Here is a 17,180-nt window from a genome sequence, read left to right as displayed (position 1 = left end):
AAATAATCATTATTACAATACAATCAATTTTAACCGAGATGAGGGAGAGAAGCAAAAATATAGGACTTTTATGCCCTATATTTTCTCAAGATCAATACAAAATGTATCTAAAAACCACCGTCTCAAATTTTCGACATTAGGGTAAGGCATAAAAAGATTGTATACCTCCTCTTCCATCATTTGTCGACTAAAATATTCATCATTACAACACAATCAATTTTACCCGAGATCAGGGACAGAAGAAAATATATAGGGCTTTTATGCGCTATATTTTCTCATGATCAATACAAAATGTATCTAATAACCACCGTCTCAATTTTTCGACATCAAGATAAGACCTAAAATAATTGTATATCTCCTCTTCCATCATTTGTCGACTAAAATAATCATAATACCAACACAATCAATTTTAACCGAGATGAGGGACAAAAGCAAATATATAGGGCTTTCATGCCCTATATGTTCTCATGATAAATACAAAATGCATCTAATAACAATTGTATCAATTTTTCGACATCAAGGTAATGCATAAAAAGATCGTATACCTCATCTTCCATCATTTGTCGAATAAAATAATCATCATACCAACACAATCAATTTTAACCGAGATGAGGGACAGAAGCAAATATATAGGGATTTCATGCCCTATATGTTCACATGATCAGTACAAAATGTATCTAGTAACCACCGTCTCAATTTTCCGACATCAGGATAAGGCATGAAAAGATCGTATACCTCCTCTTCCATCATTTGTCGATTAAAATAATCATCATTACAACACAATCAATTTTAACCGAGATGAGGGACAGAAGCAAATATATAGGGCTTTCATGCCCTATATGTTTTCATAATCAATACAAAATGCATCTAATAACAACAGTCTCAATTTATCGACATCAAGGTAAGGCATAAAAAAATCGTATACCTCCTCTTCCATCATTTGTCGACTAAAATAATAATAATACCAACACAATCAATTTTAACCGAGTTGAGGGACAGAAGCAAATATATAGGGCTTTCATGCCATATATGTTCTCATGATCAACACAAAATGTATCTAATAACCACCGTCTCAATTTTTTGACATCAGGGTAAGACATAAAAAGATCGTATACCTCCTCTTCCATCATTTGTCGACTAAAATAATCATCATTACAACACAATCAATTTTAAACGAGATGAGGGACAGAAGCAAATATATAGGGCTTTCATGCCCTATATGTTCTCATGATCAGTTCAAAATGTATCTAATAACCACCGACTCAATTTTTCGATATCAGGGTAAGGCATAAAAAGATCGTATATCTCCTCTTCCATCATTTATCGAATAAAATAATCCTTATTACAAAACAATCAATTTTAACCGAGATGAGGGACAGAAGCAAATATATAGGGCTTTTATGCCCTATATTTTCTCAAGATCAATACAAAACGTATCTAATAACCACCGTCTCAAATTTTCGACATCAAGGTAAGGCATAAAAAGATTGTAAACCTCCTCTTCCATCATTTGTCGACTAAAATATTCATCATTACAACGCAATCAATTTTACCCGAGATGAGGGACAGAAGAAAATATATAGGGCTTTTATGCGCTATATTTTCTCATGATCAATACAAAATGTATCTAATAACCACCGTCTCAATTTTTCGACATCAAGATAAGACCTAAAATAATTGTATACCTCCTCTTCCATCATTTGCCGACCAAAATAATCATAATACCAACACAATTAATTTTAACCGAGATGGAGGACAAAAGCAAATATATAGGGCTTTCATGCCCTATATGTTCTCATGATAAATACAAAATGCATCTAATAACAATTGTCTCAATTTTTCGACATCAGGGTAACGCATAAAAAAATCGTATACCTCATCTTCCATCATTTGTCGAATAAAATAATCATCATACCAACACAATCAATTTTAACCGAGATGAGGGACAGAGGCAAATATATAGGGCTTTCATGCCCTATATGTTCACATGATCAGTACAAAATATATCTAGTAACCACCATCTCAATTTTCTGACATCAGGATAAGGCATGAAAAAATCGTATACCTCCTCTTCCATCATTTGTCGATTAAAATAACCATCATTACAACACAATCAATTTTAACCGAGATGAGGGACAGAAGCAAATATATAGGGCTTTCATGCCTTATATGTTCTCATAATTAATACAAAATGCATCTAATAACAACAGTCTCAATTTATCGACATCAGGGTTAGGCATAAAAAAATCGTATACCTCCTCTTCCATCATTTGTCGACTAAAATAATAATAATACCAACACAATCAATTTTAACCGAGTTGAAGGATAGAAGCAAATATATAGGGCTTTCATGTCATATATGTTCTCATGATCAATACAAAATGTATCTAATAAACACCGTCTCAATTTTTTGACATGAGGGTAAGACATAAAAAGATCGTATACCTTCTCTTCCATCATTTGTCGACTAAAATAATCATTATTACAACACAATCAATTTTAACCGAGATGAGGGACAGAAGCAAATATATAGGGCTTTCATGCCCTATATGTTCTCATGATCAGTACAAAATGTATCTAATAACCGCCATCTCAATTTTTCGATATCAAAGTAAGGCATAAAAAGATCGTATACCTCCTCTTCCATCATTTGTTGAATAAAATAATCATTATTACAATACAATCAATTTTAACCGAGATGAGGGACAGAAGCAAATATGTAAGGCATTTATGCCCTATATTTTCTCAAGATCAATACAAAATGTATCTAATAACCACCGTCTCAAAATTTTCGACATCAGGGTAAGGCATAAAAAGATTGTATACCTCTTCTTCCATCATTTGTCGACTAAAATATTCATTACAACACATTCAATTTTACCCGAGATGAGGGACAGGAGAAAATATATAAGGCTTTTATGCGCTATATATTCTCATGATCAATACAAAATGTATCTAATAACCACCGTCTCAATTTTTCGACATCAAGATAGGACCTAAAATAATTGTATACCTCCTCTTCCATCATTTGTCGACTAAAATAATCATAATACCAACACAATCAATTTTAACGAGATGAGGAACAAAAGAAAATATATAGGGCTTTCATGGCCATGATCAATACAAAATGCATCTAATAACAATCGTCTCAATTTTTTGACATCAGGATAAGGAATAAAAAGATCGTATACCTCCTCTTCAATCATTTGTCGACTAAAATAATCATCATACCAACACAATTAATTTTAACCAAGATGAGAGGCAGAAAAAAACATATAGGACTTTCATGCCCTATAAGTTCTCATAATCAATACAAAATGCATCTAATAACAACAGTCTCAATTTATCGACATCAGGATAAGGCATAAAAAGATTGTATACCTCCTCTTCCATCATTTGTCGACTAAAATAATCATTATACCAACACAATCAATTTTAACCGAGCTGAGGGACAGAAGCAAATATATAGGGCTTTCATGCCTTATATGTTCTCATGATCAATACAAAATGTATCTAATAACCACCGTTTCAATTTTTCGACATCAGGATAAGGCATAAAAAGATCGTATACCTCCTCTTCCATCATTTGTCAACTAAAATAATCATCATAACAACACAATCAATTTTAACCAAGATGAGGGAACAGAAGCAATTATATAGGGCTTTCATGCCCTATATGTTCTCATGATCAATACAAAATGCATCTAATAACCACCATCTCAATTTTTCGACATCAAGATAAGTCATAGAAAGATCGTATACCTCCTCTTTCATCATTTGTCGACTAAAATAATCAGCATACCAAAACAATCAATTTTAACCAAGATGAGAGAAAAAAGCAAATATATAGGGCTTTCATGCCCTATATGTTCTCATGATCAATACAAATTGCATTTAATAACCACCGCCTCAATTTTTTGACATCAGTGTAAGGCATAAAAAGATCGTATACCTCCTCTTCCATCCTTTGTCAACTAAAATAATCATCATACCAACACAATCAATTTTAACCGAGATGAGGGACAGAAGCAAATATATAGGGCTTTCTTGCCCTATATGTTCACATAATCAGTACAAAATGTATCTAGTAACCACCGTCTCAATTTTTCGACATCAGGATAAGGCATGAAAAGATCGTATACCTCCTCTTCCATCATTTGTCGACTAAAATAACCATCATTACAACACAATCAATTTTAACCAAGATGAGAGACAGAAGCAAATATATAGGGCTTTCATGCCCTATATGTTCTCATGATCAATACAAATTACATTTAATAACCACCATGTCAATTTTTTGACATCAGGGTAAGGCATAAAAAGATCGTATACCTCCTCTTCCATCCTTTATCAACTAAAATAATCATCATACCAACACAATCAATTTTAACCGAGATGAGGGACAGAAGAAAATATATAGGGCTTTCATGCCCTATATGTTCTCATGATCAGTACAAAATGTATCTAATAACCACTGCCTCAATATTTTTACATCAGGGTAAGGCATAAAAAGATCATATACATCATCTTTCATCATTTGTCGACTAAAATAATCATCATTACAACACAATCAATTTTAACCGAGATGAAGGACATAAGCAAATATATAGGGCTTTTATGCCCTATATTTTCTCATGATCAATACAAAATGTATCTAAAAACCACCGTCTCAATTTTTCGACATCAAGGTAAGGCATAAAAAGATTGTATACCTCCTCTTCCATCATTTATCGACTAAAATAATCATCATACCAAAACAATCAATTTTAACCGAGATGAGGGACAGAAGCAAATATATAGGGCTTTCATGCCCTATAAGTTCTCATAATCAATACAAAATGCATCTAATAACAACAGTCTCAATTTATCGACATCAGGATAAGGCATAAAAAGATTGTATACCTCCTCTTCTATCATTTGTCGACTAAAATAATCATCATAGCAACACAATCAATTTTAACCGAGATGAGAGACAGAAACAAATATATAGGGCTTTCATGTCTTGTATATTCTCATGATCAACACAAAATGCATCTAATAACAGTCTCAATTTATCGACATCAGGGTAAGGCATAAAAAGATCTTATACCTCCTCTTCCATCATTTGTTGACTAAAATAATCATCATACCAACACAATGCATTTTAACCGAAATGAGGGATAGAAGCAAATATATAGGACTTTCATGCCCTATATGTTCTCATGATCAATACAAAATATATCTAATAAGCACCGTCTCAATTTTTCGACATTAGGGTAAAGAATAAAAAGATCGGATACCTCATCTTCCATCATTTGTCGACTAAAATAATCATCATACCAACACAATCAATTTTAACCGAGATGAGGGACAGATTAATTGAAGGTGTTGAATAAATACCTCCTCTTCCTTGTTTCCATTTTATCCATGATAAAGACAAATTAATTGAAGGTGTTGAATAAACACAATGGTTGTAATAAAAAGAAATTATCCAATAGAAATAAATTTTCACATAAATAGTTTTTGGAAAAGGGTAACTTACATTTTAGAGTTCATCGAAAGTTGGATGTAATTGTTTCATCATAAACACAACCTTCTATGTAATGTCATCCCTTGGTTAAATATAATATTCTTTTTCTCAATTCCTGGTTTCTTTCTTCATCATTATAATGGCTTAAGTGGAAATAGTCATTTAAACTACCTATGCAATTATTCCTTTGATAAGCTTATTGCTCAATTAGATGCCTCAACTAATTCAAGCATATAGGGCAAAACAGTATAATTATCTTCAAACAAAAATATGATTCAAGAAATGGAGTGAATAACTTACAAGTTCATAAGGAGGTGTCTTCAAGCCATAAAATGCAGTAATTTTTTAGGACCTCGATGAACCATCAAACCTCTTTTTCTGCTTAAAATACAATGAGGGAAACATGTCAGCACAAATAAGAAAGGAAATTGTTTTAGGGAAGAAATCTCCTGTGAGAAATCAGGATTCAGCAATGATATAATATTAATTCTAATCTATAAAAAGGTTAAAAAAAATTAAATTTTTTTTTAAAAAAAAAAAAGATCCATGGCTAATAGTGAAATTTATTTAGCTTGCTCAAATACTTTAGAAACAAATTAAAAGCAGTTCTAAGGGTTTCACTACTGAAAACTTTTTCAGTAGAGAAGCTTACAAAAACTCTTCTAAGCTTGTATCCAAACATCCTCAAAATAAAGATAGAGAGAAAGAAAGAAAAACTTGTCAATTTATTTTAGTGTTTTAAAACTTCCTTAAATAACAATTCCAAGCTATTATGGATTTTAGTTTAAAGTTACTTTATATTATGATTAAAGTAGATTCCTATCTAAATTCAAATAAACTTTAGATGTATTAACCAATTCTCAATCAAAACAGTATTAAAATATGATAAAGGTTTCTTATTATTCTAAGGACTCTTTCTAAAAGCCATTTGTCTTTCCTATACAATTGCAACTTTATGAATAACTTTAAACTAATACTGATCTCATATAACCAATTCTTAAAGAAAACCATTTTTTGCATAAAAATATTTTATCACCTCACCCTCTTAATAATGCTTTTGGTGCTATGTTTTCTAGACTCAAAATACTTATCCTGAACCACAAAAGGAAGTTGGGGTATGCAACCAAAAGACATAAACAAGAATTAGATTAACTAAGAAAATTTGGAGTCTAGCTCCTTATAATAGAGGTAAAATCCTAAAAAGAAAACTGTAGAACAAAAAACATGCACATAGATACAGCAGGTATGCAGAACCCTCATCCAAACCTCTCCTTAAACCTCAATTGTCACTCTCTCCCTCCTCTCGCTCCATCACTTTATCTTTCCTCTTCCTTGCATATTGATGTTATACAAGAATCTATTCTTTTTTTCACTCCAAGTATACCAGCTAGCCTGGTTTTTATTCACAAATTTCTCTCAACATATTCTACCCCTTATTCCTCCTTTGGCTTTCATACACTTGCAGCCTAGTAAGCCCACTCCTCTTCCAACCATAATATAATATATGTTTATATATATGTGTGTGTGTATATATGTATATATGTAACAATGATTGACCACTGTGAAACAGGATACCACTCAAAAGTCAAAAAATATTTCAGCCACAACCTTAAACCTTATACCTTCAACCATACATCCATCATCATTGACTTAGCTTGTCAAATACATGCTTCAACAAATATACATTTCTTGCAATCATTTTTGGATTTCTATTCGCAGCCACAGGCTATTTCAACTTCATACTATATATTTTTATGATCATTCTTTTCACATCACAAGTTTCACAAATGCTAAAACAATATAATTATAATAGAAGTTATAAGCATAAATAGACTGCAAGATTTAAATTAACTCAGGGCTGGATTAGCCTCACCCTTCATGCGTTCCATCTCATCTCCCTTCACAGCTCTCTCAATTATTGTTTGGTTCAAATTTTTGGGGGACCAAATTCCTATCCTTTAAAAAGCAAGAAAAAGCTAGTAGATGGCTATTAATATCTAAGAAATAATATTGATAAAAAAAATTAAGAAGGAAATCTGGTAATGAATGGCATTAGAAACAAATTTAGCTTAACTCACTCCCAAAAAGCCAACTCAAGGGAAGATGATTGACAAATTGCGATAAGGAGTAGTCTAGCCATATTCCTAGCCAATGTAAGGCATTTTAACAAACACATCTTACACCTAGAACTACAGATCTAGTATACGCTATTTGTAGGAGTGAACATTTTCAAGTGATCCAATACTAGCTTGAAGGAAGAGGATTGTCCAAGTCTTTAAAAGAATGTTCTAGACATATTCTTAGCTTGAGTGGAACATCTTAATTCAGAGAGAATAGGTAGAGAAATCCCAGTAAGTACATGCATGTGCAATTCTCCATTGAAATACAAAACAAGATTTTAAACAAAACTCGTATATTTGATTTCAGGTTGATAAATTGATTGAGTTGAAGGAACTTTAGGTAGCTTTTGTTTTCGATAAAAATATTATACTAAATTTTCCTACCTAACTTCCTTTTAAATAAAAGGTCCAAAAATAAATCACATTCCTTTAAATTTAATTTTGAATAAAATCAATTTTGCAAAGACTTGCTATTACATTTTACCAAGAGATAAGCAGCATTCAAGCACTCAATTTGTTTTACCATTTACCAAAGAACAAACTCTTTTTATCAAGCCCTAACTCTTGAAGAAGCATATCAACACAAGGTATTCGAACAATCAGCCAAGCCTTGTAGTTTTAAGAATTTTGTACAATACAAACCTAATTTTATACAATAGAAATTTGTCTCAACTCAAGATAGAACTTCAAGCTCTCCAACAGAAAATCTATAGAATGGAAAGAAAGGAAAATTGAAAATAGACTTGAGGAAAACATTTCTAAACAGAGTTAAGACACTATATGGCATAGCAAACAACTTCAAAACAGAAAATGAGTGAAAATTGAAAACAAACTTGAGAAAAACATTTCTAAACAGAGTTAAGACACACTATATGGCATAGCAAACAACTTCAAAACAGAAAATGAGTTAACTTTTACCGTCATTTGTTTTTATAGAGGCACATATTAATTGTTTTTCTTGTGACCCTTTCTTGCAACCAGTTAACTGATTTCCTTTACATTTTTCTCTGCTTCAATTTATAGCTACCTAACTAGTTAACTACTTAAAAAAAATTCCTTTTAAGGCCTAAATAATGACAGTTAGATCACTTGATTACTTGGGTGACTATCCCCTATGAAATAATGTTCTACATCTAACCTTCAGGCTTAGTTTTGGACCCGGCCTGGATATATTAGCCCTCATTTCATTGTGGTTGATCTTTCATTCTTGTGGGCTCCCTATTTCTCTCTCACAACTATGTTCCTTAAAAGGCATAAACATATTTTTTCCACTCTTCTAAACAATTGCAAACAAGGCTTTAATTTTTGCATCACCCTCTCAAGTCTCCTGAAGAACTATTTAGCTAATACTTTAACCATGGAAAAAATAATATTATAAATTTTATAAAGCGCCTAATCATCTATGTGAAAACACAACTTTCTTAGACAAAAGAATGTATGATAGAATTCTCAAGCTCAAACAATAAAATAATTTTTTTAAAATAATGAAACTAATAAAAAACTTGGAACTTATTCTTCAGTAAGAGAAGTTAAAAAAGGTGCTCTGAAGGCTAAAGTTGTAGAACTGAAAAGAAATTGAAAAACCTTGCCTTAAAACTCAAGAAGCCCTGCCATTTTGTCACACACGAAACCGGAATTAACAACACAACCAAAACATGCCAATAGCCAAACATCAAATCACAAATTCACAATCACTTGCGATACTAAACCAAATCAAAAATTAAAAAAAAAAGTGTAGTTATTACTGTGCTTCCCCATCGATCCTTGGCGTCAACTTTGGCATCTTTCTGGAGCAAAAACTCAACGACCTTAGTGAATCCCTCACACACGGCAACATGAAGAGTAGTGCGATAATCAATATCCCTGAAATTGACACTAACCCCAGACTCCAACACCTCGTGAATACCATCCACATCGCCTTCAAATGCCGAATACATCAACCTCACGCTTTGGTCAACGGCGTCTCCCTCATTCTGAAGCTCCGCTTCCTCGTTGCGGCGTTTCGGTGCCAGTGACGACTGCTTCCCCAACGTAAACCTCCCAAGGTTTTTCGACTCCATGTCGAGATCAAGAGAGAGATGCGTGATTTCAGAGATCAATTGGGCAGCCAATAAACCACAATTCTCTATTGCTTCAACAACACACTAAACCGTTAACACAGCGCCTCAGTCTTCTTATTTTCAAAACTCCAACCGATCAAAAAAAAATAGCACAACCAAAACAGATACAAGTAACAAACAAGAAAAATGAAATTAAGAAAAAAAAAATGGTTCATGAAAAGGCTTGCGTCCAAACTAGAGAGTAAAGAAAATAAAGAAGTTCCAAAATTGTGAAAAAGAAAGTAAAAGAGAAAAACGAAAAGATTACGCCTCCCCAAAACTATGGGATTGGAAAGGGATCAACGAGAAAGAAGCTCCATTGAGGAACGTTATCTTAGGTTAGGATTTCGGATCGAAGTGTGGTTTCGAAGAATCAAGAAAGCCCAAGGTGAAGACGGTGTTCTAACTTGTCGCCACCGGCCCAAACGGGCCTCGGCGGTCGCGAAGACGGTCGAGCTCGCTTTTATTTTAGTTTTGAAAATGTATTGGATTATTAGAACGACTTGTTCTCAAACTGAGACCTTGTCGATCTTATCCAATTTATTTATTAAATGTCTCACCAATCCATGTTAATCCCAAGCGGGACCCTCCATGGATTAGTGGTTTTCGTAGTAAAAGGGTTCATGGAGTCGCCACCAATGTTTTACTCAAAACATTGGAAAAAGGGATAAGGCAATTGATTTTATAAATCAACTTCGGCCATTACAACCAGAGTTGGGTAAGGGAGTCGGTTACGTGTGGGGAAGGTGTTAGCACCCCACAACGCCCCTTTCGGGTTCCCTATGACAAATTATTTCTAAAATAACAGTGTAAAATTACTAAATTACCCCTATTTATTCTAAGCAATTATAAATTAACTATCTACATGATGACAGTTTAAATATGCACACAGAAAGCAGTAAAAGGAAGGACTTTAAGAAGAAACCTTTGAAGCGTGCTTTTATATATTTCGTAAAACTGGGAAGCTTTTTGGCGTTCCCTCGCTCTACAAGCCCGCTCGCTCCCTCCTATAATTTTTTGACTACGGAAATCTGGAGGATTTCCCTTCGACTAGGTTCAATCCTCAAGCAAAATGGCTCGGGGCTCAAGAACTTTGTCGGATCAACTCTCCGAGTGATTTCTAGGGCAGAACACTGCTCAAAAACCCCAGAATACTCAAGGAGAAGGTTGAAACTATGTTCCAAAGTGTGGAATGACGTCCAATTGACGTCATATTTATAGGGAATAGGCGCAATACGGGCTACAGATTCAATACGGCCGTATTGAAATTTTTGAACTTCAATACGGTCGTATTGAGTTCAATACGGCCGTATTGAAATTCAGAAATTTCAATGCGCCCGTATTGAGTTCACTGCGGCTGTATTGAAGCTTCAATACGGCCGTATTGATTTTAGTACGGCCGTATTGAAGTTTCAGAAACTTCAATACGCCGTATTGAGTTCACTGCGGCCGTGTTGAAGCTTCAATACGGCCGTATTAAGTTTAGTACGGCCGTATTGGGCTTCATTCCCTCCACTTCCTTATTTTAAGCTACTCTGAGACCTCTAAATCTACAGATAGCCATCCTATGGTCTTCTAGGAGTCCTTCTGGCTGACTTTCCTTCGATCTTTGAGGGTCTTCGAGTTTTATTTCCGACCCGGACAATTTTAGGGGTCTACATAACTCACTCTCTTTCTTTCTCTCTCTGTGGAGGGAATGGATTGTGGCAATTTCTTCCCTCTTTTTGTTTTGAATATCTTTGGTTCTCTTGTGTTTACAAGAGAGTTTCAATGTGTTTGAGTGGTCAGACTATATAATCCAATCTATCAAATATTCTAAATAATTGGTTTCCACAATAGATTGGGTTAACTACCGGCTAAAATAAAATAAACATGATAAAAAAAAATATTTTATACTCAAAAATACATGATAATACAAAGAAAACAGCAAAAATCCTATTACTCTTCCTTAATGAACTCAAAACCAATATTAAGACTTTTAGACAATATAATTACTGTAATTCCATTTTCTTCCATTATAGACTGATCAGTGTTTTAATTTAATTTTTTTCATCATCCATTCTTCTTCTTCCTATTTATAATACCTAACATTGTTTGTTTGTTATATAAGACTCAATTTATATTATTTTATGTATTAATTATTTTTATATTAAATATTTTTATTTAAATAAATTTATTTAATTTGATAAAATATATTAATTTAAAAGACATACCCTATAATTGATTAGGAGAGAACAATATTAATTATGAGGAAAAAAGTAATATGAGGATATATATTATAATTGATTAAGATAAAAAAAAAAGTATTAATTAAAAGAAAAAATAATATAAAAATATTTTTTAAAAATTATAAAAATAAAGGAAAAGCATGACATGTTAGACCAAATCCATAGTCCCGTTACATTAGTGATAAAACTTTCTAGTATTCAGTGTTTACTAGTTCCAAGAAAACGTGTATCCTTGAAATTGTTCTGCATTTTTATGCTTGAATATTAATTAAATAAAATTTTGATTTTCTAAAAAAAATGATTTCACCCTTTGAACCTGTAAAAGGGTACTTGTTTCACAAGTTAAAGGCACTCTTACCTAACAAAATACTAATCGAGAATCTTAACTAAAATTAACCGGTTATAAAAATTGTACCCAATCATATTTGACCGATCAAAAAGTATACATAACATAATTTTAACTTCAAAAATAAAAGTTAATTTTTTGTAATAGTTTTTAATTAACCAATTGTTATAAAACCAATTAATTTTGGTTATGGTTAAATTTTTTATAAGATCACCTTTAATTTAGGATTTATTTTTCTTCTCACAGTTTTAGACTTTTAGATATACCAAAGAGACCAAAACCTCAAAAAAAGAAAAACAATAACATTATTTGTGTTTATCCTCTCTGACATAGGAATTTTCTAACAAGAGAGATACACTAACATAAAATAGTTGATAAAAAATTTAACACTAACCCTTACTATGTGTATCTCTCTCCTACTGGACAGGATCCAGTGATCCACACACCTGAAAATGCCACTAAGGCATATATAATAGCTCCAGAACTGGTGATCATTAAGTCACATAACATAGACTATAAAATACTCTTCAATTAAAAAAGATCATTATTATTAACAAAATGAGCAGTTATTTTTTCTTATTACATCTTTAAAATATACATTAATAAGAAAAATGTTAAAATATAGAGTAAATTACATTATTTTCACATGAGAGATAAAAGTATTACACCACTCTCCCCTTTTATGTTAAAATATATAAACTATTTTACTCTCTTTTGAGAGATAAGAGTATTATACTTTCATATTCTTTTATATTAAATATACAATTTAGTTTATATTATCATTTCCAATATCATATTCCTGAAATCAAACAAGATATTTTATAAGATCCTCACCTTATAGACTTGTTTTTTGTAGGGTAGAGTTAAGCTCTACATCCAAATTCTAAGATCTATCTATATTAATTATAAGATGGAAGAAACAGATTTAGCATTATAAAGTTGTGCATGTTTAGGAAAGCAATTAATATGGCATTTTGATAGTGAACTGAATACTATATTACACATTTACAATCTCAACATATCAGCATCAAGTGGTAAAATATCCAAGTGTGTGCCTCTGCATAGAGAGTATGTTAACCCACAAAAATAAAAAATATGACATAGTTCGTAACATGAAATTATTTTACCTGTCCTCTCGATGCTAATAATGCTCCAAATTCAAGTACCTTGTTCATATCAAAGCTGTCAAGGGACAAAGTAAATATCTTTCAAAAAATACATTCAATGTAACAAAATAAGGGGAAAACTATTTTCAAACAATATTAAAATATATTTTATCAGTTCATAATACTCTCTAGATGCATTTTACTTTGGAGCAGTTTTTTGTGGATCAGTAAAAAGGATTGGGTAAAAACAATGGTGTAGAACTCTATGGCAGTGTTCACTGTTCAGTTTAAGCAGTTCTTTGGCGAAACAGATTGAAGTATAAAGCCAAAACTTCTAAAAAGGTGTCCCTTTGCTCTTAAATCTGTTTCATATGATTTTCCTTATCCTTCTCTTCAGTATTCGCCCACTGCTGTTTCAAGAGATTTCTGGTTTTTATATGTAAAGGATTTGGAAGCCTAGTGATGCACTTCCAGTTATTTTTATGTTTTCTATCTTTTTTCTATTTTCAATTGTGTAGGATTCAGCCCCCTGGTGTACCTTCTTTTTTTTCTCTAATAGAAATGTATTTTTTATGCAACAAAAAAAACGTCAAAGAACAATTTATTGTACAAACTTCTAAATGAGCTTCCTGTAATTTTTTATTGTAAATAAGGCCATGCACACAGACCCTCAATGCTAAAAGATATCCCATTCTCAGAAATTTTTTAAACAACAGAAGCAAAAAGTTCGGTCAAACTTATGTGCTTAACATTCTCAACAATTGACCCAATTGCATGAGCAGCTGCTACTCTTAGTATCCCAATTTTTACTGGGCAGATATTGAGAAACCTAAGCATCACAAGAAAACAGGGTGTTAAAATCAATTGGACAAATATTTGACACATTATCAACATATAAAATAAGAGATGAAAGATAAAAGAAACAACCATTAGTATTTAATATTTATCTTGTATAAACTTTCAAAACATCTTGTTGAAATTAAATTAAATTAAGATCAAGTTCATAGATGCAGATCAACTCTAACATGCCCTTATTATAAGAGTACGCAGTCATCTGCTTGTGCTGAAATTTTATTTTAGATAATATTATTATAAGAAGAAGAAAAAAAGGAGCAGCAAGCAAGCATTAAGCTCTTGAAGATTGTTTACTGTATTAAAGAGGCTATATAAACATGTTAAGAAATTATTCCAAAAGCTTTAACTATTAGGGGCAGGCCAAGAAGTGGTATTATCTCAACATTTAACCATAAAATCATACACCAACAAAAAAAAAATTAATCAGAGAGATAAACAGATGAAAGAGCATGAGTTCATAACTAATTTTGTGGTTTACACCACAATACTTAGCATAATTGACATACAATGAAGACAGTGCATAAATATGATATAAACTAAGCATATTACAACAAAACAGTGTGAATAGAACTTTAGCAAATTTGATACCTTCTTAAGAAGACTGGTCAAGTCTTGAGGGTGTGATTTTGCAATTTCCCCTATCTGACGAGCAGCAGTCAACCTTGTTGCTTGGGTTGACCCAGCTTTAAAAGTTTTGTTAAAGAAAATGCAGAAAAACTTAAATAATAGGTCAAATAAATGTAAAGATAAGGAAGATATGGAGGATACTGTCGAGGAGAGTAAGCAAACGCTGGAGCCTAGATGACTGCTGGGCCATAGCAAATCATTCCAAATGCTTTTTTTGCTCCCTTTGCCTATAATCTATAGTTTCAACCAACAAATATGCTATCGAATAAAAACATTTGCAGTTACTTTTTGTAACAGTCCATCAAAGTACCTTTATACCTTTCACCAATCTGCATCCACAAAAATTACTGTTCAATATGAATGTTATCAAAGACATGAAAATTACTTCAGTAACATCAGGCCATACACTCTGCAATCATCCCTAGGGCTAGACACGCTTAAGACCATGGAAATGCCAATCGTTTATTTGCAGTTATCCAAATAACTATAGACTCAAACTGATAGTGATACCTAGTAATTAGTAGGAATAATACAAATGACATGTTGAAAATATGCATGATTCACAAGTTCTTTCTTCTTGTGCGCATTTCAGCAGATGTAGTATGGAATTGCTGCTCATTTCTTTTATAGCATTTTGCATTCTAAGGCCAGTAACTTTCTTCTTGATGTTGTTGAATGCTGACATTTAGCACGCTCTACAACCCAACCACTGATCATTATAATATACATGCATTTATAAAGAAATGCCAATATCTTCAAAGGCATACCTTGGGTGTTTAGTTTGTAATGGGGTTACGTATGCTGAGTTTGTGGCTTCTCTTTGGTGCTGGCTGATTTTGGGATAAATTTGGCAAATGATGTATAAATGGTCTAGATTGTTCACTAGATCTTCCATGTTCTATCTTCTATGGTTGATATGTAGTCTTAAATTTAAATTTTAGTAGAATATGTTACGTTCCCCAATGTATTTTGTGTCTTCCTTTGCTAATAAAAAGAAAATCCTTCTTTAATAAAACAACAGTGACTAATAATAATAGTAATAACACAGGAGCAAATGGCCAACATCTTCCACCCAGAATAGTTTTCTTTAGCACAGCCACCAGTATATGTCCTGTTCATCCACCGTGAAAATCGATTGGCCTTTTCTTCCGGTTATAAACATTGAAAGATTGAAAACACGAGAGCTAGTTCAGCAATCCAGTACGAGTAAAAATGGATCACAAACAGTTTCATATAACTAGGAAAACACGAGATTATAAAGATTGAGAGAAAAAACGAAACAAAAGCAAAAATAAATCGCGAGTTTCGATTCACTGTTAAAGCTCCATTGTTTTATAGAAAGAAATAATAAAGGCTAAAGAATTGAATAACCCTGAATGTGGGATTCGAATCATTGATGTATGAATTGCAAAAAGAACAACGAAAAATGCTTTTCCGATTCGCTACGGAAATGCATACGGGAATCGAGAATAGATCATGCGGTGCGGGAAAATTGAAGAAATTGAATAGACAGAGACAGAAACGGAGAGAATGAGAAACGAACCGGCGGCTGTGGTTGAAGTGATCGCGGGAAGAGTCGGGCGGCGGAGCAGAGAAAATCGCCGGCGAGAATGAGGCAGTAGAGTGTCTGAGTCGAGCGAGGACGAGAGAAAGTGTGCATCACTTTAAATCTTTTTTCCTCTTTTTATTATTATTTTTCTTGTTATTGATTTTTTAAAAATTAAAATTAAAAGACGCGACATAGCTTCCCGCCATAGACTTATGACCAAAAAAATTATTATAATTAAAATTTATAAGAAATTATATATAAGTATAAATATTATATTTAAATACATAAATTATATTTAATTTATATAAATATATATTTTAAAACATATAAATATATCTTAAATTTATGATGAAATATTTATATTATAACAATATTATTATTAAATATGCATTATTTTTATTTTAAAAATATAAAAACTTATTTTATAAATGAATATAATAAATAAAATATTAAATTAGATATAAAGTTAAATAAAATTTTCTAAAAATTCTTTTATTGAAAAAAAATCTCAAAAATATTATCAATAAGATAGTTTCATGTTTAATATATAAAAGTGAATATATAAATTAGATTTTATATTTATATTATATAATTTATATTGGTACAAAACAATTTTAAATTATTAATAATTTATTTTAAAATTATAAAATATAATTTCTAAATAAATATTATATTTAAATTTTTTAGAATTTATTTTTATTTTTCTCGAGGATTAACAACTTGCTACTAGCACTATCGAGT

General features: G+C 32.0%; 1 long non-coding RNA gene across 1 annotated transcript; it reads right to left on the bottom strand.

The window, feature by feature from the left end:
• Nucleotides 1-14,179: 14,179 nt before the first annotated feature.
• LOC145953953 (uncharacterized) lies at nt 14,180-16,537 on the bottom strand. The gene is made up of 5 exons (XR_014431169.1): nt 16,434-16,537; nt 15,201-15,219; nt 15,032-15,117; nt 14,852-14,946; nt 14,180-14,237 (listed from the first exon to the last, which is right to left on the bottom strand). It is a non-coding gene; the product is annotated as an uncharacterized LOC145953953 (long non-coding RNA).
• Between the last annotated feature and the right edge of the window lie 643 nt (nt 16,538-17,180).

This window comes from Cajanus cajan, chromosome 1, assembly GCF_000230855.2.
Source record: "Cajanus cajan strain Asha chromosome 1, NIPB_CcT2T_4, whole genome shotgun sequence".
Taxonomy (NCBI): Eukaryota; Viridiplantae; Streptophyta; class Magnoliopsida; order Fabales; family Fabaceae; genus Cajanus; species Cajanus cajan.
The sequence above is the reverse complement of the archived record's forward strand: the minus strand, read 5'-3'. Positions and strand labels throughout refer to the sequence as shown.